Consider the following 20801-nt stretch of genomic DNA (forward strand, 5'->3'; position numbering starts at 1 on the left):
TCTGGGTCAGTTGTAACAATAATGCAGATGTTACTACTTACCACACTATTACTTTAACTTATATTAAACAAGTTGGGGCAACGACATCAGCAGAGATAGGTTCACTGGTCGCTTTTGTATATGCGGTTAATGCCATTGGCAACACAATTCCTCCACTGTTTGTGTTCCCACACATACATTATGCAGACCACTGTGTCAGAGATGGACTAGTAGGAAGTATTGGTAATGGAAATAAATTAGGATGGGTGCAAGAAACAGATTTCCTCAGCTTTCTGAAGCACTTTGCAAACCACACCAAGGTAAGCCATGAAAAAAAGTAATGGAATTGCGATGCTGGTGAACAACTACATTTTTTCAGCTTCATTGTTATGTTCAAAAGTTGGTGCAAGAGTTGTAGGTTATAATGCCCACTGAGCCAATGAGGCCAAACTCAAAGAAGACCAACCAAAATTAATGAAATATTCAGTTGCAGAAAATTCCATAATTTGTCTTTTTTGGGGGGTTGGAATATGTTCAAAAGCTAGATTTCTGCATTCTGTCACACACACACATAGCTACATAAATGGCTCTAAGTGCATTCATGTGTTGAATAAACAAAGATTACATGGTAATGTTTTGTTAGTACCCTTTTTTCATTGTGTTACATTTCACCCCAGGATATGTTACAACTAACCCAGACTATGGGGTTAATTGTAACATTTCACTCTTTGTGTTTGAGACCATACCATGCAATGGGTAATTGTGCTGCAGAGAAAATAGCTGCACTATTTAATAGCCGAGACATGTAAATACTTTGCATTACATTTTGAATCCACTACCTTAAAAGAGCTCCAATTTACAGACAGAAATGTCAAAAATGTTACAACTACCCCCGGTCTTCCCTACTTGACCACAGAGGCAGAGCATCATTCAACCTGCCAGCTGCCTATCTTGGGAGCTTTTCAAGCATGACAGACTCCACTTTCTCTGCAGCAAGACAGCTCATAACTTTTTTACAGTGTCTCCCTGTCCTCATACTTCTATATATTCTTCTGTAATAGATAACTATACACTATCACTGCAATCTACACTACAGCTCAAAAGTTTGAAGTCAATTTTCACCTGGTTTATAACCATGTGATCGGTCCATACAGCAGTGATGGTTACTAAAAATGGGCCCATGTATTAGTGTGTAGACATTTCCTAATGCATCATGGGTGATTTAACGTAAATGATTCATTAAACACACATCTGTGAAAACATTACTAAAATTGAGTTTATGGCAAACTCTCCCTAACATGTTCAGTTTATTGCGTGCTCATCAATCTACTCTACAGCTAAAAAAAGTTTGAAGTCAGTTAGAAACGTCTTTTTTTCTTAAAAAAACAAGATTTGCTTTTAGATTTTGTAAATTAATTGTTAATGCAAATAAATATTATTCCTTAAAACTTGCATAGATCACCAATTATGAATGATGATTGATTAAATATTAACTGGTGTATGGATTACAACAATAATAGCGAGTGTGTAGATTATATTACCTTTCCTCAGTTAATCACATTAAATCTCAGCTTACTAGTGACCCAGCAGTTTTCCAAGTACAGAAGTGCTAATCAACATATTTTTTTTCAAGTAATATAAAAATCAATTTTATATATTACCTTTTTAAACATCCCATTTTTCTTTCTAATGTCATTAAAACAAGTTTGCACATTTGTATAACAACAGCTGGACCTCCAGATCTTTCAAGCTTTTAGTTTTTTTTTCTCAGTGTCACACATGGATTAGTTTTTGTCTCTTTCAATAAGAAAGTCAAATCTTCAAACCCTAAAGCAATCTTTGTTTCTTTCAATCATTCCAATATTTTTCATCTCCTGTTATATAATTGCAGTTAACCAGGGCTTAGCTACTCTGATCTACAGTGATTTTGGGGGTGTGGATACCTATTTTTTTTTCACAGGTGCAGAGCCTTTTTCTACAAAATTACGAATAAACTGCATTTTTTAAAAGTACCATTAATATAAATGTAGACTGACAAGTAACTCAACCTTTAACACAGTGATCAATAGAGAAGAAAGAAAATAACCCATTTCAAAATGTCTAGTTCCGATCAAAATTATTGTTCTGATTAAGGAAACAGTAAATCTGGCCGCATTATTGTCCCGATCCTCCAATTTTCCCTTTCCAATGTGACTAAATAAAATTCAACTTTTTTTTAAAAATAAAAGCAGTTGCACACCCAGATATTTCTTACAGTAAGAATCCTCCAACAACCTTTCAAAAGAAACATTTTTTGTCTTTCCTCAATTTTGAGACCAACTGAACCCACAAACCTGAAGCTGCAGACCCCAAACTAACCAAATGTAATGTTTCCTTAATCAGCACAGTCATTTTTAAGTCTTTATGTGTTATGTTTACTCACAGTTTTGATGCTTGCTTCTTCGACTTGATCCACGATTAGCTCTGCACCATCGCTCTGCTGTTTCCTCTCTCCTCATGCTTCTCCTTCATGCGTCCTGTCCTCAGATATAATCCAACCAGCCTCCTTGTTTCCTCCTTGACTTGTATTCCCAAAATTTCCAGTTAAATTAAGAGTAATCCAGAAAAGTTTTCTTACTTCAAAAGCTCTTCCAGTTGCCTGTCTTCTTGTCCTCCTTCAAATGTGCATTTTATATATTTGTATTTATTTGACTTCATATTGCCATGACAACACAAAAGCAGGTGGTTCTGTCCTCTGCTGGTGTTCCATAATGATGTAAAAGTATGTTAATAATCTTTAAACAGAAACTCACTGATCCTGTAAGAGCAGGAATTTAACTACAAACCCTCATAGTTCCCATCAGTATCATTCATTCTGCTCTGCCTCAATGGTCACAGTGGCTGGTTTAAGTACGTTTGCCCCATAGAAATCCACTGATGTTCAGTGAGTCCCTTTGATACATATTTAGACCTTCATAATTTTCAGGGTGCATGAGTGTTATATCTCCATCTCATCCTAAACATTTTACCAACATGTAAAAGGCATACGTCCACAAGATTTTGATTTGTTTAATTTGAATTGAAACTTGTTTTTTTCTGAATAAATGTGTGAGATGGCCCTCAGGCCTCTAAATCAACGTCCAGGTTTGGGTGACTACTTGGATTAGGGGAGTATTATTTAGAGCAATGTTTGTCACTTTGGTTAATTGCTCAACTCAAGCCGTTTTTGTTTTGGAGTGTTTTAACTCTGATGGCAATCTCTCCCTAACAAGTCCACTTTATCGAGTGCTCATTTTGTCCTATTAGTGGCTCATAGGAGTCTAACTAATGAACTGTATGCATGTTTCCTAATCTGTCACGCTTATCAGTGGCTCATGGTTGCTTAAGGCCTATGTCTGTACTTGACAACAGAGGCAGAGCATCATTCAACCTGCCAGCTGCCTATCTTGGGAGCTTTTCAAGGATGACAGACTCCACTTTCTCTGCAGCAAGACAGCTCATAACTTTTTTACAGTGTCTCCCTGTCCTCATACTTCTATATATTCTTCTGTAATAGATAACTATACACTATCACTGCAATCAATCTACACTACAGCTCAAAAGTTTGAAGTCAATTTTCACCTGGTTTATAACCATGTGATCAATCACTGCTGTAACAATACAGCAGTGATTGTTACTAAAAATGGGCCTATGTATAAGTGTGTACAGTGGCGGTCCTAGCCTGTTTGGCGCCCTAGTCGAACACTCCCTCTGGCGCCCCCCCCCCCCCCCACACACACACACACACACAAAACATATTAAGGATTGTACATTAACATAAAACTGTTGTACAAACACACATATGAAGAGAGAGAGAGTATGCATAGTATGCAAACGGCTACCAAACAGCCATCATAATTCGTCATACAATGAGAGCAGGACAAATCAACAACTGACAATGACTAATTAATATTAAAATCTGTAACATAATGTATTGTTTGGAGTTTAGTCTGTTACTGTTACTATTTTTACCATTTCTTTTTGGAGAAACTGTAACCCACATTATTTCCTTAGGGATTAATAAAGTATTCTGACTCTGATTGTTTCAGGATGACCTGCCATTATCCAATGACACATCTGCTTACCTGCATCTTTTGCTCATTTCTCCTCTTCTTTTCTCTTTTTTCTAAACTGAGGACCTGATGGCTTTGAACTTTTCTTGTCCATCTTCCATTTAATTTTGCACTCCAGTATGAACACAAATCCCCCAACTCGAGGATCACCACAACATGATCTAACACACCTACACCTTAGTTCACAGATTCACTTTGTCTAGGGTTTATTTCTGAGATTTCACACAACCCAGGATTCAAATCATGAATACATAATGGGCAGTGTTGGGGAGTAACGGAATACATGTACCGCCGTTAAGTATTTAAAATACAAAATATGAGTAACTGTATTCCGTTACAGTTACCGTTTAAAAAGGTGGTATTTAGAATACAGTTACTTTGTTGAAATAAATGGATTACACGGCGGTACTTTCCTGTTTCATATTGTGGCGGGTCAGGACTGTTTGGGTTTTGTTTGACAGCTACGTTCTGTTGTTCCAGGTGGCAGCGTTACGGTTGCCATGGTTACAGGGTGACGCTCTATCTCTGCGTGTTTCCTGGGTGAGAGAGGCCTTTTTGTTGTTGTTGTGCTAAGCTAATAGGTAGAATGTTACCGGTATAGCTCTAAAGAAAGTAGCATCATGGGCAGTGTAGTCCGTGCTGCAGGGAGAATGGACTGCCATACACGTTATGTGTCTGTGAGCGAGGGAGGGAGAAAAAGGAAAAGTACGAGCTGTCATCGAGCAAAAACGGGAGCTGGAAGCATGTAAATATAATAATAACACTGCAGCCAAGAAGAGAGCCTGACGAGCCCAGTTGTAAGTAAGCTATTAAGACTCGACTGTACACGTGTTCGTGTTTTCCTCCAAAAACAATAAGTTCCGTTGGAGCAGCCTTTCAACGCCTCTCTCTGTCTCTTCCTAGCAAAGTTGACCCAGACAACAAAGTAAAGCTAGTTTTCGGCTACGAGCCGACACAGAACCCACCGTATTAGCCAGAGGTCCCTTTACTAGGGTTCTGAGCCGCGGACCTTCAGTAACAGTAATAAATCACAGCAATAGTACATTCATGTAGTTGTAAACAGCCTGATAATATATTAAGTAATCCAAAGTATTCAGAATACGTTACTCTCATTGAGTAACGTAACGGAATACGTTACAGAATACATTTTGGGGAATGTATTCTGTATTCTGTAGTGGAATACATTTTAAAAGTAACCTTCCCAACACTGATAATGGGCTTGGATTTACAACATTATGAATGAAATGTGCTCTACTTGGAAGCAGCAGGCCCCCCATCCCCTTTCGACGGCTTGTGTATGAGACTTTAAATAATCAAACTGTAAATTTTAAATTTTAAATCTTTATTGATCCCTTTACCCCGAGTCCTAAAGTGTATATTTATTTTCTTACTCTTCTTATATTTATTGTTTGTTTACTTGCACTGCTGTAACTGGAGCCTCGTCGTCTCGTCTCTCTATATACTGGACTGTATGTAGCGGAGATGACAATAAAGTTTACTTTAACTTCAGCAGCGAGCAGGCGCACCGAGGGCTCTCGCGCTCAGTTTTCGTGTATAGAATTTCGAAAAAACATCGGTGCAAATTATAAGTCTCTATCATGATGTCTGATGTTTTCGTGTTTGTTGTTTTGTTTTTATTTTATTTTATTTTGCGAGTTGGTTATTAGACGCTGCTCCAGCCAGCCAGAGAATCCCCCGCCGCCCCGCCCTCTCCTCCCTGTGTCGCAAGCAGCAGGCGCACCTCGCAAACGGAGGGCGCCCCAGCAAATGTACGATAGAAAACCGATCGGTGCCTGTACCATTCCCAATATGTGCTGGCTGACGTCGGGGCAGCATGAGTACGAGCATTTTTTTTTTTTTTTGCCGATGCCTGTGATGCCGCCCCCTACCACGATGCCGCCCCGGGCAACTGCCCGTGTCGCCCGTGTCTAAAACCGCTACTGAGTGTGTAGACATTTCCTAATGCATCATGGGTGATTTAACATAAATGATTCATTAAACACACATCTGTGAAAACATTTCTGATAATTTTCATGTAATATTATGTTAAAGTAAGTGTAAGTTATTAATTAAAAGACGACTGTTTCAATCTGACCACAAACCTTTGAGCAGTAGTGTGTGTTGTATGCATGTGTCTGTCTGTATCTGATCAGGATTTTGTCATCAGTGTCAAGAAAATGCTCATTTTTTTTAGCTGTGTCCATCATCAAAATTGAGTTGGAGTGTTTTAACTCTGATGGCAATCTCTCCCTAACAAGTCCACTTTATCGAGTGCTCATTTTGTCCTATTAGTGGCTCATAGGAGTCTAACTAATGAACTGTATGCATGTTTCCTAATCTGTCACGCTTATCAGTGGCTCATGGTTGCTTAAGGCCTATGTCTGTACTTGACCACAGAGGCAGAGCATCATTCAACCTGCCAGCTGCCTATCTTGGGAGCTTTTCAAGGATGACAGACTCCACTTTCTCTGCAGCAAGACAGCTCATAACTTTTTTACAGTGTCTCCCTGTCCTCATACTTCTATATATTCTTCTGTAATAGATAATTATACACTATCACTGCAATCAATCTATACTACAGCTCAAAAGTTTGAAGTCAATTTTCACCTGGTTTATAACCATGTGATCGGTCCATACAGCAGTGATGGTTACTAAAAATGGGCCCATGTATTAGTGTTTAGACATTTCCTAATGCATCATGGGTGATTTAACATAAATGATTCATTAAACACACATCTGTGAAAACATTTCTTATAAATTACATGTAATATTATGTTAAAGTAAATGTATGTTATTAATTAAAAGACAACTGTTTAAATCTGACCACAAACCTTTGAGCAGTAGTGTGTGTTGTATGCATGTGTCTGTCTTTATCTGATCAGGATTTTGTCATCAGTGTCAAGAAAATGCTCATTTTTTTTAGCTGTGTCTGTCATCAAAATTGAGTTGGAGTGTTTTAACTCTGATGGCAATCTCTCCCTAACAAGTCCACTTTATTGCGTGCTCATTTTCTCCTATTAGTGGCTCATACGTATATAATTAGGAAACATGCATTAAGTGGACTAATTTGTCACGCTTATCAGTGGCTCATGGTTGCTTAAGGCCTATGTCTGTACTTGACCACAGAGGCAGAGCATCATTCAACCTGCCAGCTGCCTATCTTGGGAGCTTTTCAAGGATGACAGACTCCACTTTCTCTGCAGCAAGACAGCTCATAACTTTTTTACAGTGTCTCCCTGTCCTCATACTTCTATATATTCTTCTGTAATAGATAATTATTCACTATCATTGAAATCAATCTACACTACAGCTCAAAAGTTTGAAGTCAATTTTCACCTGGTTTATAACCATGTGATCGGTCCATACAGCAGTGATGGTTACTAAAAATGGGCCCATGTATTAGTGTGTAGACATTTCATAATGCATCATGGGTGATTTAACTTAAATGGTTCATTAAACACACAACTGTCAAAAAATTACTGGTAAACTTTGTGTAATATTATGTTAAAGTAAATGTAAGTTATTAATTAAAAGACGACTGTTTCAATCTGACCACAAACCTTTGAGCAGTAGTGTGTGTTGTATGCATGTGTCTGTCTGTATCTGATCAGGATTTTGTCATCAGTGTCAAGAAAATTCTCATTTTTTTTAGCTGTGTCCATCATCAAAATTGAGTTGGAGTGTTTTAACTCTGATGGCAATCTCTCCCTAACAAGTCCACTTTATTGCATGATCATTTTCTCCTATTAGTGGCTCATAGGAGTCTAACTAATGAACTGTATGCATGTTTCCTAATCTGTCACGCTTATCAGTGGCTCATGGTTGCTTAAGGCCTATGTCTGTACTTGACCACAGAGGCAGAGCATCATTCAACCTGCCAGCTGCCTATCTTGGGAGTTTTTCAAGGATGACAGACTCCACTTTCTCTGCAGCAAGACAGCTCATAACTTTTTTACAGTGTCTCCCTGTCCTCATACTTCTATATATTCCTCTGTAATAGATAACTATACACTATCATTGCATTCTACACTACAGCTCAAAAGTTTGAAGTCAATTTTCACCTGGTTTATAACCATGTGATCGGTCCATACTGCAGTGATTGTTACTAAAAATGGGCCTATGTATAAGTGTGTAGACATTTCCTAATGCATCATGGGTGATTTAACTTAAATGATTCATTAAACACACATCTGTGAAAACATTACTAAAATTGAGTTTATGGCAAACTCTCCCTAACATGTTCAGTTTATTGCGTGCTCATCAATCTACTCTACAGCTCAAAAAAGTTTGAAGTTAGTTACAAACGTCTTTTTTTCTTAAAAAAACAAGATTTGCTTTTAGATTTTGTAAATTAATTGTTAATGCAAATAAATATTATTCCTTAAAACTTGCATAGATCACCAATTATGAATGATGATTGATTAAATATTAACTGGTGTATGGATTACAACAATAATAGCGAGTGTGTAGATTATATTACCTTTCCTCAGTTTATCACATTAAATCTCAGCTTACTAGTGACCCAGCAGTTTTCCAAGTACAGAAGTGCTAATCAACATATTTTTTTCAAGTAATATAAAAATCAATTTTATATATTACCTTTTTAAACATCCCATTTTTCTTTCTAATGTCATTAAAACAAGTTTGCACATTTGTATAACAACAGCTGGACCTCCAGATCTTTCAAGCTTTTAGGTTTTTTTTCTCAGTGTCACACATGGATTAGTTTTTGTCTCTTTCAATAAGAAAGTCAAATCTTCAAACCCTAAAGCAATCTTTGTTTCTTTCAATCATTCCAATATTTTTCATCTCCTGTTATATAATTGCAGTTAACCAGGGCTTAGCTACTCTGATCTACAGTGATTTTGGGGGTGTGGATACCTATTTTTTTTCACAGGTGCAGAGCCTTTTTCTACAAAATTGCATTTTTTAAAATTACCATTAACATAAATGTAGACTGACAAGTAACTCAACCTTTAACACAGTGATCAATAGAGAAGAAAGAAAATAACCCATTTCAAAATGTCTAGTTCCGATCAAAATTATTGTTCTGATTAAGGAAACAGTAAATCTGGCCGCATTATTGTCCCGATCCTCCAATTTTCCCTTTCCAATGTGACTAAATAAAATTCAACTTTTTTTTAAATAAAAGCAGTTGCACACCCAGATATTTCTTACAGTAAGAATCCTCCAACAACCTTTCAAAAGAAACATTTTTTGTCTTTCCTCAATTTTGAGACCAACTGAACCCACAAACCTGAAGCTGCAGACCCCAAACTAACCAAATGTAATGTTTCCTTAATCAGCACAGTCATTTTTAAGTCTTTATGTGTTATGTTTACTCACAGTTTTGATGCTTGCTTCTTCGACTTGATCCACAATTAGCTCTGCACCACCGGTCTGCTGTTTCCTCTCTCCTCATGCTTCTCCTTCATGCGTCCTGTCCTCAGATATAATCCAACCAGCCTCCTTGTTTCCTCCTTGACTTGTATTCGCAAAATTTCAAGTTAAATTAAGAGTAATCCAGAAAAGTTTTCTTGCTTCAAAAGCTCTTCCAGTTGCCTGTCTTCTTGTCCTCCTTCAAATGTGCATTTCATATATTTGTATTTATTTGACTTCATATTGCCATGACAACACAAAAGCAGGTGGTTCTGTCCTCTGCTGGTGTTCCATAATGATGTAAAAGTATGTTAATAATCTTTAAACAGACACTCACTGATCCTGTAAGAGCAGGAATTTAACTACAAACCCTCATAGTTCCCATCAGTATCATTCATTTTGCTCTGCCTCAATGGTCACAGTGGCTGGTTTAAGTACGTTTGCCCCATAGAAATCCACTGATGTTCAGTGAGTCCCTTTGATACATATTTAGACCTTCATAATTTTCAGGGTGCATGAGTGTTATATCTCCATCTCATCATAAACATTTTACCAACATGTAAAAGACATACGTCCACAAGATTTTGATTTGTTTAATTTGAATTGAAACTTGTTTTTTTCTGAATAAATGTGTGAGATGGCCCTCAGGCCTCTAAATCCACGTCCAGGTTTGGGTGACTACTTGGATTAGGGCAGTACTATTTAGAGCAATGTTTGTCACTTTGGTTAATTGCTCAACTCAGGCCGTTTTTGTTTTGGAGTGTTTTAACTCTGATGGCAATCTCTCCCTAACAAGTCCACTTTATCGAGTGCTCATTTTGTCCTATTAGTGGCTCATAAGAGTCTAACTAATGAACTTCATGCATGTTTCCTAATCTGTCACGCTTATCAGTGGCTCATGGTTGCTTAAGGCCTATGTCTGTACTTGACAACAGAGGCAGAGCATCATTCAACCTGCCAGCTGCCTATCTTGGGAGCTTTTCAAGGATGACAGACTCCACTTTCTCTGCAGCAAGACAGCTCATAACTTTTTTACAGTGTCTCCCTGTCCTCATACTTCTATATATTCTTCTGTAATAGATAACTATACACTATCACTGCAATCTACACTACAGCTCAAAAGTTTGAAGTCAATTTTCACCTGGTTTATAACCATGTGATCGGTGCATACAGCAGTGATGGTTACTAAAAATGGGCCCATGTATTAGTGTTTAGACATTTCCTAATGCATCATGGGTGATTTAACATAAATGGTTCATTAAACACACAACTGTCAAAAAATTACTGGTAAACTTTGTGTAATATTATGTTAAAGTAAATGTAAGTTATTAATTAAAAGACGACTGTTTCAATCTGACCACAAACCTTTGGGCAGTAGTGTGTGTTGTATGCATGTGTCTGTCTGTATCTGATCAGGATTTTGTCATCAGTGTCAACAAAATGCTAATTTTTTTAGCTGTGTCCATCATAAAAAAATTGAGTTGGAGTGTTTTAACTCTGATGGCAATCTCTCCCTAACAAGTCCACTTTATTGCGTGCTCATTTTCTCCTATTTGTGGCTCATACGTATATAATGAGAAAACATGCATTAAGTGGACTAATTTCTCACGCTTATCAGTGGCTCATGGTTGCTTAAGGCCTATGTCTGTACTTGACCACAGAGGCAGAGCATCATTCAACCTGCCAGCTGCCTATCTTGGGAGCTTTTCAAGGATGACAGACTCCACTTTCTCTGCAGCAAGACAGCTCATAACTTTTTTACAGTGTCTCCCTGTCCTCATACTTCTATATATTCTTCTGTAATAGATAACTATACACTATCACTGCAATCAATCTACACTACAGCTCAAAAGTTGGAAGTCAATTTTCACCTGGTTTATAACCATGTGATCGGTCCACACAAGAGTGATTGTTTCTAAAAATGGGCCCATGTTTAAGTGTGTAGACATTTCCTAATGCATCATGGGTGATTTAACCAATAAAAAATTCATTAAACACACATCTGTGAAAACATTACTGGTAAACTTTGTGTAATATTATTGTAAGGCAGTGACTGGAATAGGTCATAAGGTGTCGCTGTTGAGCTGAATATACATTGTAAATTTTAGCAATTTTGACCATTTGTCCTCTGCAGGACACCGTCGTTCAGATTTCTCGTTCGTGCGTGCGCCATCTTGGTTCAGTGTTTACTGTGATTTGCCAACTTAAGCACTAGGGGTGCAAAGATACTCGTATCGACATTGAACCGTTCGATACAGTGCTTTCGGTTCGGTAGGCATATGTATGAACAATACAACATTTTTAATTTATTTTATCAACTTTCCTTCTGACGGTGCTGTCTGTGTTGAGCGCTCAGTGGATCTGCGCTTGACAGTGCAGCCTAGGCGGAGTAGTCGAACGCAGATTCACTGAGCGCAGGGCAAGCTAGCAAGACAGAAGTTAAGCTCTACTTGCAACATGGCAAATTGAATCTCCCCCACCCTCATTCAGATCTGGCGTTTGGAACTATTTTGGTTTTCAAGCGCATCATGGACTAAAGTAAAACAGTATGTTGGATGTGCCAGCAATGCTCAATTACATGGGTGGGAACTAGTGTGTTAGCGCAGTTAGCTCGTTAACGTGTTGGCCGTCCAGCCCCACACAGGCGATCCAAGGTAGCTCGTTAACAGAGATTTGCCTTGTTGTGGCGTTAACCTCATTTCAGATTAACGCTGACAGCACTAGTGGAAACACAACGAATATGACTGCACATTTACGCTGACATCATCCTAGTGCAAAGACAAGTGGAAGCAGACAAAAACAAGCACGCATGCTACAAACTTTACCCGAGTCATTTAGACAGCCGTTAGCACATGATTCTCCTTATGGGGACCTGATATGTTTAATATGCTGCTGAGAATATAGCCCAGAAGAAGCGTATAGTATAGCTTTTATTTAGGAAAGAGCCATTTCTCTGTAATAAACTCTCTTTTCCAAAGATGAGTGATTCCTCAATCAGATACAGGGCTCGCAAAATCGTTAGCCCTACGTCCCTGGGCTAGCGATTTTTCCAGTCGGGCTACCAAAATCTATCTCTGCCCTGCCCGTCGGCCTATCGTAGAAGGAAAAATATATGTCAATGCTTTTGCATTCTTTCGGAAATGTAGCTGGGTAATTATGTCATTGGCATCTGTGAGCCACTGTCAATATGTGACATATTGAAATCCCGTTTGAATTTGCGCTTGTTTTTTGCTTTCACTTTGCAATCGTGAACTGTGTATAGAGAGGGACAGTGCTGATTGGTGAGCGATGATAATTTGCGCACCAATTCCTCTGACATCATCTTATCAATCATTAGCTTACTATGCAAACATGACAAGTGAAATCTCCCACAGCAAGCTTAAACATGTGAGAGGTTGATTGCACAGAGAATCGCTGAGCGTTATGTGAGTGCATGTGTAAACGCAGCAGGATATATATTTTAGTTCTGCTGAGCCAAATAAGACAGGTCAGGGTGAAGAAGTGACAGCCAAAGAAAAGCTTACCACAAAACAGAAAAGTTATGACAAATCAGACTATAAGGCAAAAAGAAAGTGCAGCTTTATGGTTTCATGGACAAAAGAATTTCTGTGGCTGCAATATGACGAGCTAAATAACCAGGGCTGCTCATAAGTGGTCCGCAGGTGCGCATTCGCTGTCAAAATAAAAAACGTGCACAAGATAAGAAGTTGCAACCCGTGTTTGCGTACATAAGATTTTCCGGAGGAGGACAGACATTTGTTTAGAACTCTTAAAGATGTCGAAGAAGCTCCTTTAAGCAATTACTTTGGTGTTCCTCCACCTCCAAAGAAATGTCAGAAGGAGTCCGAACCACAAAAGAAGCTCGTATTCTCGGAAAAGTGGTTGCAGGAGGTGAGCTGGCTTCAAACAAATGATGAACGCACAGAGATGTGCTGCAGAATGTGACGTGAAAATTTAATAAATGACAAATTAAAAAGGCATGAACATTTTTTTTTGTATCGAAAAAATATCGAACCGTGACACCAAAGTATCGAACCGAACCAAACCGTGAATTTTGTGTATCGTTGCACCCCTAGTAAGCACTGTCAGTGGTGTACTGCATTGGTTTTTTGTTTAAAAATAAGTGTTCCACTGTGTAAAATGGCGGTTTGCTAAGCATATATTTTGTTTATTGAGAGGTTCATGTGCTGTCTGATGAGAGTATGAGCAGTTTGTGTGCATGTTCCATTTTGTAATATCTGCCGCAATTTCGGGCTACATTCCCGCTAGTTAGCAGAGCACTCATTTGGGCAAAGTAATGCAAGATGAAGCATTAGCTTTTCAGCTACAATTTGCTGGTAGTCCAGCTATGTTACTTTTGTGTCATACACATTCCTGAGACCGAGGAATTTTGTAAAGACATGATTATTTTTGCTTAATGTGTTTTTTATATATTTGTTGTTGGCTTTTACTATGTTTTTAATCACGCAGTGTTTACTGTGATTTGCAAAGGGCCAGCAGCAGAGTTGGAGTGGTGTTTGCCCCAGCATCTGAATAAACGGCGCGGTCCGAGCCACAAATTGAATGCCTGTGTCTGACTGGTCTCTCTACTGTGCACCCCAATGCAACAGAAACTTACACAACGCAGAGTCCGGGGTGTAGGGAGGCCCCTGCACTGGTTGGGTTACATTATGTTAAAGTAAATGTAAGTTATTAATTAAAAGACGACTGATTCAGTCTGACCACAAACCTTTGAGCAGTAGTGTGTGTTGTATGCATGTGTCTGTCTGTATCTGATCAGGATTTTGTCATCAGTGTAAACAAAACGCTAAATTTTTTTTAGCTGTGTTCATCATCAAAAATTGAGTTGGAGTGTTTTAACTCTGATGGCAATCTCTCCCTAACAAGTCCACTTTATTGCGTGCTCATTTTCTCCTATTAGTGGCTCATAGGAGTCTAACTAATGAACTGTATGCATGTTTCCTAATCTGTCACGCTTATCAGTGGCTCATGGTTGCTTAAGGCCTATGTCTGTACTTGACCACAGAGGCAGAGCATCATTCAACCTGCCAGCTGCCTATCTTGGGAGCTTTTCAAGCATGACAGACTCCACTTTCTCTGCAGCAAGACAGCTCATAACTTTTTTACAGTGTCTCCCTGTCCTCATACTTCTATATATTCTTCTGTAATATATAACTATTGTCGGATTATAATATTATTTTATGCCATGTTAGACCCCTAATTAAAGATTGTGAATTATTATGTAGTTTTAGTTTGCATTATGCTCCTGAATTAGAAGAAGGTATAACTATTACATTTGGTAAACTGATTTGCATTACATTAGACTGCTGATTTATTGCGAATGACTGATATTGTTTTATGATGCATTATACTGCTGAGTTATAAGAAATACTGTTCACAGAAAATCATCGTTTCATTTGTCTGGTTAGAAGAGAACAGAGCATACTGCCCCATCTCACCAGGAGCAGATAAACAGGGAGCCAAGGTCGTAGCTTAGGCGCTGTGTGTGAGAAAGAATGTGAATGTTTAGGCTTTTATGATTAGGTGGGGGCCACTAGAGGCTATAAGAGTTTGATCAAGGCTCCACCATTTTGAGATCTGATGCTGTCTGCTGTATGGTGTCCATCTCCCACGCGTGTGTTCATTAAATCATCGTTTGACTTGACCCGGCCGGACCAGTGTGGTTATTTTTGGTTTTTCCTCTTGTATCCATCCCCAATATTTGAATCCGTAACAGTTTTGGGGGCTCGTCCTGTGGTATTGGGATGGAAGTTTTGGAGGCTTGGACGGTCCGAGGTGGTCAGACGGGCAGACATTATCCGGCAATCGAACTTAGTGGACAGGCGCCTTTATAAAAGAGGTAGGCACAGGCCTGTTGATTTTATCCGAAGTGTGCTGAATTGGACGATAAAATTAAATGTCTATTCAGTAAAAGTTGCCGGTGAGTGTCTGTTTTGAGTTTGAGGAAAAAATCTCATGAGTGTTGAAACTGGAAGTAAGGTTATAAGTAATAATACTGGGTTAGAGTCCCAAGATAAAGGAAAATAATACTGAGTTAGAGTCTCAGGTAGTTTGATAGGGAATTGGTCATTTTGTGAGTTAGAGTCTCCATTGGTCTAAGGATTGCATCTGTGTTGGCCATGTTGCGAGTTAGAGTCTCCATTGTCCATAACGTTGCATCTGCGTCAGTCATACTGTTGCCTTAGAGGGTTGACGGCGGTTTAAAAGTATTATAAATTATTTAAGAACGGTGGTTAGAGTCCACTAGGAGGCGCAGTGCTCAGAGGTAACGCTTGCCAAGGCCAGGGACGCCTAGGCCTTGTCGTCTTTGAGAGATAGTCAGTTGGTCACTGTGGAACTTGGGGCACTCCAGAATAACTAGTGGTTGCACCACTTACCGTGTTGAACGGTATCTGCGCTTTTTTGGACACTCTAAATTGAGTTAGGGATTTTAGAGATGAGGTCAGATACAGTTAGAGTCTGATACTGGTTAATTGATTACAAAAAAGTTGGACTTTCTTCGGTTGGACCCGTTAACTTAAATTTGTCAAAATTGGGTAGGCGCTAAAACTTTCAGGCCTGAGAGTGAGTGTAAATATAAGACGTCTTTGTAAAATAATAGAGAGTTGAGTGTGAAACGAGGCTGTGTGTGATGACAGCGCGCTGCAGCGCTGCGAGCCATTTTTAGATAGTGTGTGAACATGCAAATGAGGTGGCTGCTTTGAAGCCCATAGAGGACTTCCTGTTTAGCGTGTTATTGAGTTTTATATACGTATGATTTGCAAACAATGATACATGCCTGTAATTAAAACGCTGATTTTGCTGATTATAATATTACAAATAAAGTTTTGAATGACTACGGTGAATGTTTAATGTTTGGCTGGGTTTTGATATGGGAGAGACGGCTTTGCAGCTGCTGGGGGTAAGTGACCGGAAACTTGCATGCCCATAAAAGGCAACTGCCTGACTGTGTGAACTATGCACCAAGAGAGAGAGTAAAATCTAGGCAGATGAACCAAATGGATGTTTTAAGAAAAATAGTAAATGAATGTTTTAGTCTCTTAATACAGGTGGATTTCTCTCAACCTGGAGACCTGAGTACAGCAGCAAAAGGATAGATTAACAAAATTGGGACGACACACAGGCCAAGCTCTGGTTCAAAGTTTTACAGCTTGACCTCTCACTTTGTCCCTACCTGAAAAAGAAGTTTAAAGGACATCTTCTCCTCCAGTTATCGGTTACCATCACTGGAAATTTTCAGGCAAGTTTTTCACTGAATTGTTTTTGGCACCATGTGTCCCTGAATCTCACAAGCAAGCTCTAATTCCTGGCTGAAGACATGGAATGCTGTTATTTAAGGTGGGAAATCAAAATTTGGGAAACAAAATTAAAAACACACACAATTAGAGAAATGCCATGTTTGAGAAAAAAGTTAAAATAACCCACCCACAAACGCACATACACGCAATGAAGAAACAGCTTACATTCATGAACATGTGAAGATTTTCCAGCAAGGTTAAAGCAGCGAAACTTAACATATACCTGTTGTTAAATGATAAAGTCTATCCACTACTAACAAATAAACTCTCTGGGTTGCAGGACAACAACTTGACTTCAAAAAGACAGACACTGGTATGAACAACCAGTGATGAAACAACAAATTTAGTGGTTAAAAGAGTCAAATTGTGACATCTTTTCTTCTGATTGATTAATACAAGAGATTACTGAATGAAATAAAATTCCTTTTTTGAATTATTAAACATGATCCTAAGAATTTTAACATGTACCTGTGTTGTCCTGTCAACTTGGTGAGTCATGAGTTGATTATATAGTGAGAAAAAACAAAAAAAAGGGGGGGAGAAGGCTGACACAGGGCCTGGCCCCTCTCTGAATAACACAGCCAAAACAACATCATTTTCCTGTTTGTCTGTTTTTGTTTTGTTTTTGTTTTTTCTCTTTATGCTTGATTACAGGCTGCTTTGTCGGCCCGGAAAGCCGAGGCTGACCTGGACTCCTGCTTTCCCCTCTACCATCTTTGCTCTCCCTTCTACCATCTTTGATGTGACCCTGACCAAATGCTACAGCAGCTGGACCCACAACAACAGCCTGAGAATGTCAACAGTGCTGCAGGAAAAGATCTCATGCAGCGGAGACGGAGAACGTTAAATCCAAGGCCCATTTCACTACACGGGGGAGATTTCTAGACAGCTTCAGCTGACAGAGTTGTGACGAGACGCCTATTAAGCCCGGATGAAAGTGAGGCCGAGCAAAAGAATGCTGACCTTAACAATTCTGTATTAAAACTGTGCAGGACAGTGACGGACCAACATGGATGATCGGGCAGCAAAAAGGGCGTGCCAGAGACACGAGGAGTAACTGAGGTCAGGAGGCACCTCAGATTGGACAAAAGCACCAGAAGAACATAAGCTGAAGGCACAGGTGTCGGGGCTCAGCCAGGAGCTGACCTCTGAGAAGAGCCGGACAGCAGGGCTGCAGAAGGCCGTGGAGCAAAGCAAGGAAAACATCAATAAACTTCAATCTGATGTGTACGGAAAAGACTCTGAGGTTTCTGCCCTCAGTGAGAGTTCAAGACATCAAAGCAGAAACTGAGCATGGCTCAGGAGGAGCTGGCTGCTAATCGAACCCATCAGTCAGGCTTAGAGTTCCAGATATAGGACTTGAAATCAGGCCGGAGCTTGTTGGAGCAGGAGGTTGTCAAACCTGACGAGAAGCTCCAACACAGGAGCAAACCCTGAAGGACCTACAGAAGCAAAAAGGGTCAAGTTAAGGAGGAGCTGAACAAGGAGAAGATGCAGGACACTGGAGAAAAGGACTGCCTCAATTGGGGCCAGAACTAGTATGGAGAGAACTTTGGGCAGCAGCACCAATGGACCCAAACGGACTGAAAAGGGGGAGGCAGGACCCCAGGGTACGCTTCAGGCCGTGGTTTACCCAGAACACCAGAACAGGAAAGTGATGAACACAAACACACACAAAAACACACACATCTACATACACTGATTCAGAATCAAGAGAAACACACATATGAACACATATCCACTCGTTGATTGACTGAGAAATGACACACACACGCACACAAATCGAAATGTTGATTCAATTCACTGAGAAGTGATCCACACACACACACATACACACACACATACACATGTTTGTACAATGAAGAGTGATACACACACGCTGATGCAATGAAGAATGCTTTACTAACAAATGCTATGCTGATACGCAAAATGCTGCACACAAACGTCCAAATACAGAATTTGTTACAACAACAAGAAGCCATTGATTGTTAATTGGTTAAATGCATTTCATGTCACCCAGAGGGCATTTGTGTAGATTTAGGGGACAGGGTCTAAAGCAGTTTGGTTATGAAAACAATGTCTGTGAGTGATGTCTGTTTATGGCTCAAGGCCTCGACTGAATTGTTTACTGTGTTTCACACAGCCTGATAAGGAGCAGTGGTACAGAGTGAAAATGATGAATTAACGGTGTGAGCCTTATTTCGGAGCGCCACATTTTTGTGATTGAGATTTAATTGAAGGAGGAACACACTGAAAAAAAATAAAATAAAATAAATAAAATATAAAATAAAATAAATAAAGAAAGAAAAGGGGGCCAGCCCTTGGATTTACGTAAGCATCCCATGTGTATTTAACACAATTGCCTCAGGCTTTAAAGATTTGTACAAAATTTAACAGGAAATCATAGCTTCCCTGTATTTCCTACATTGTTGGCATGCTGGTGAGTGCTGTTGCTCCACAGTAAGAAGGTCCTGGGTGCAAGACCACAGTCTGGCTAGTTTGCAGTGGTTTTTCTCTGGGTATTCTGGTTTCCTGCCACAGTGAAAAGTCATGCAGCTGTTAGAGCTAGGTTAATTGATGATTCTAAATTATCTGTGAGTGTAAGTGTAAATGGTTGTTTGTTTCTAGGTGATAGACTGGTGACCGGTTCGGGGTGCACCCTGCCTCGTAACCTATCACTTTAGGGTTATTTCCCAGCCCTCCTGCAATCAGGATAAAGATAGGAGGATGGTAGTTGTTGTAGACTCATTCAATTTTTATGGTAACCAGAATTTAGACTTTGTTGAGCCGTAGGCAATATGAAGACAACATGTAGTATTTAAGGGACCAAGTAGAATTTGGATAAAAGTCATTGAATAGTGTTGAAATAAAATGACAGAATTGTGAAGAATTAAAATATTCCAGGAGCTCAACTTACTCCATCTGAACATGTCTTAATCGTGTTTTATGAACTCAAAATGCACAGGTTTACTGAAAATGAAAAGGTTATGTTGATTTAACTCAGTTGTTTAAGTTTCTATCAAAGCAAAACATTTATGTGCAACTGGTGTCCACTATTGAATCAAATAAGTCCAACATGTTTTTTGTCAGTGCAAAAAGAAGTTACGGTACCTGTATGCTTACACAATATTGTCCCTGGACAGAGAAAAACTTTCTGGTGAAGTTTTGGTTAATTTTGGGTTTTGCTTAACACTAGGTTGATTTTATCAGTGAGGTTTGGATTGTTTTCTCTCTCTAAGAGAGAGAAAGGTGGTTTTATGCTTGGACATGTTTCTAACGGGCCCCAGTATTTGTTATTATATGAGTATTTTATTGGTTACGTTTGTTTTGGTTTTGTTACAGTGCACTGAAATAAGAACATCTGAGAGGAGTGATCCACCGGTGGTGATATTTTGGTATTTTGTGAGTTCCTGATTTAACAAATCAGCTCTTTAATCCAGGCCTGAGAGATTGAACTTTAAAGCGCTATAAACATTCTTACTGAAAACAGTTGCAAAGTATTTTTCTCCATGATTATAATGGGCTTGGGAGAAATTCACTTATATGGGACATTGATCACATGAGAAGTCCTGAGCCTAAAAGGATTGCAGCGAGTCAATCCAGTCCAAAAAACAAGGAACTGTTTTTCCTTTAAAATGATGACGTCATCTTGCTGGTGATGGAGGCTCGAATAGGTTGCGTGTGAGACTCCATTATCAGCAATATCTGGTATGAATGTGTGTGAATGTATGCATGTGACTGGACTGTGATGGACTGACGACTAAAAGTTTTAACTGACTTGATACTGAGACAAAAACGGTACCGACTTTAGGATTAGTAAATGCCCACAAACAATTCACCCAGCCTGTAAAAGAAGGGTGGATGTTTTGTCTTGCTTTGTTTTGTTTTTGCAGGAACAGAAGGAGGACAGAGACTAAAGGGGGAGGCTGTAGCTTCACATGAGTGTGAACTGCAGACTTAACCCTTTGGTTGTTAATTTTGAGCTACTGATGTTTCCATCAAGAAAATTGTGTTTTATTAGCTGTGTTTCGAT

At 39.2% G+C, this 20801-nt stretch overlaps 1 long non-coding RNA gene across 1 annotated transcript in view; it reads left to right on the top strand.

The window, feature by feature from the left end:
* The first annotated feature begins 15451 nt into the window (after positions 1-15451).
* The window catches only part of LOC146513725 (uncharacterized), a 241302-nt gene continuing 235952 nt past the window's right edge, over positions 15452-20801 (top strand). The window contains exon 1 of the long non-coding RNA XR_014874854.1: positions 15452-15516. This is a non-coding gene — a long non-coding RNA (uncharacterized LOC146513725). The remainder of the gene's footprint in view (positions 15517-20801) is intronic.

This window comes from Neolamprologus multifasciatus, chromosome 7, assembly GCF_963576455.1.
Source record: "Neolamprologus multifasciatus chromosome 7, fNeoMul1.2, whole genome shotgun sequence".
NCBI lineage: Eukaryota > Metazoa > Chordata > Actinopteri > Cichliformes > Cichlidae > Neolamprologus > Neolamprologus multifasciatus.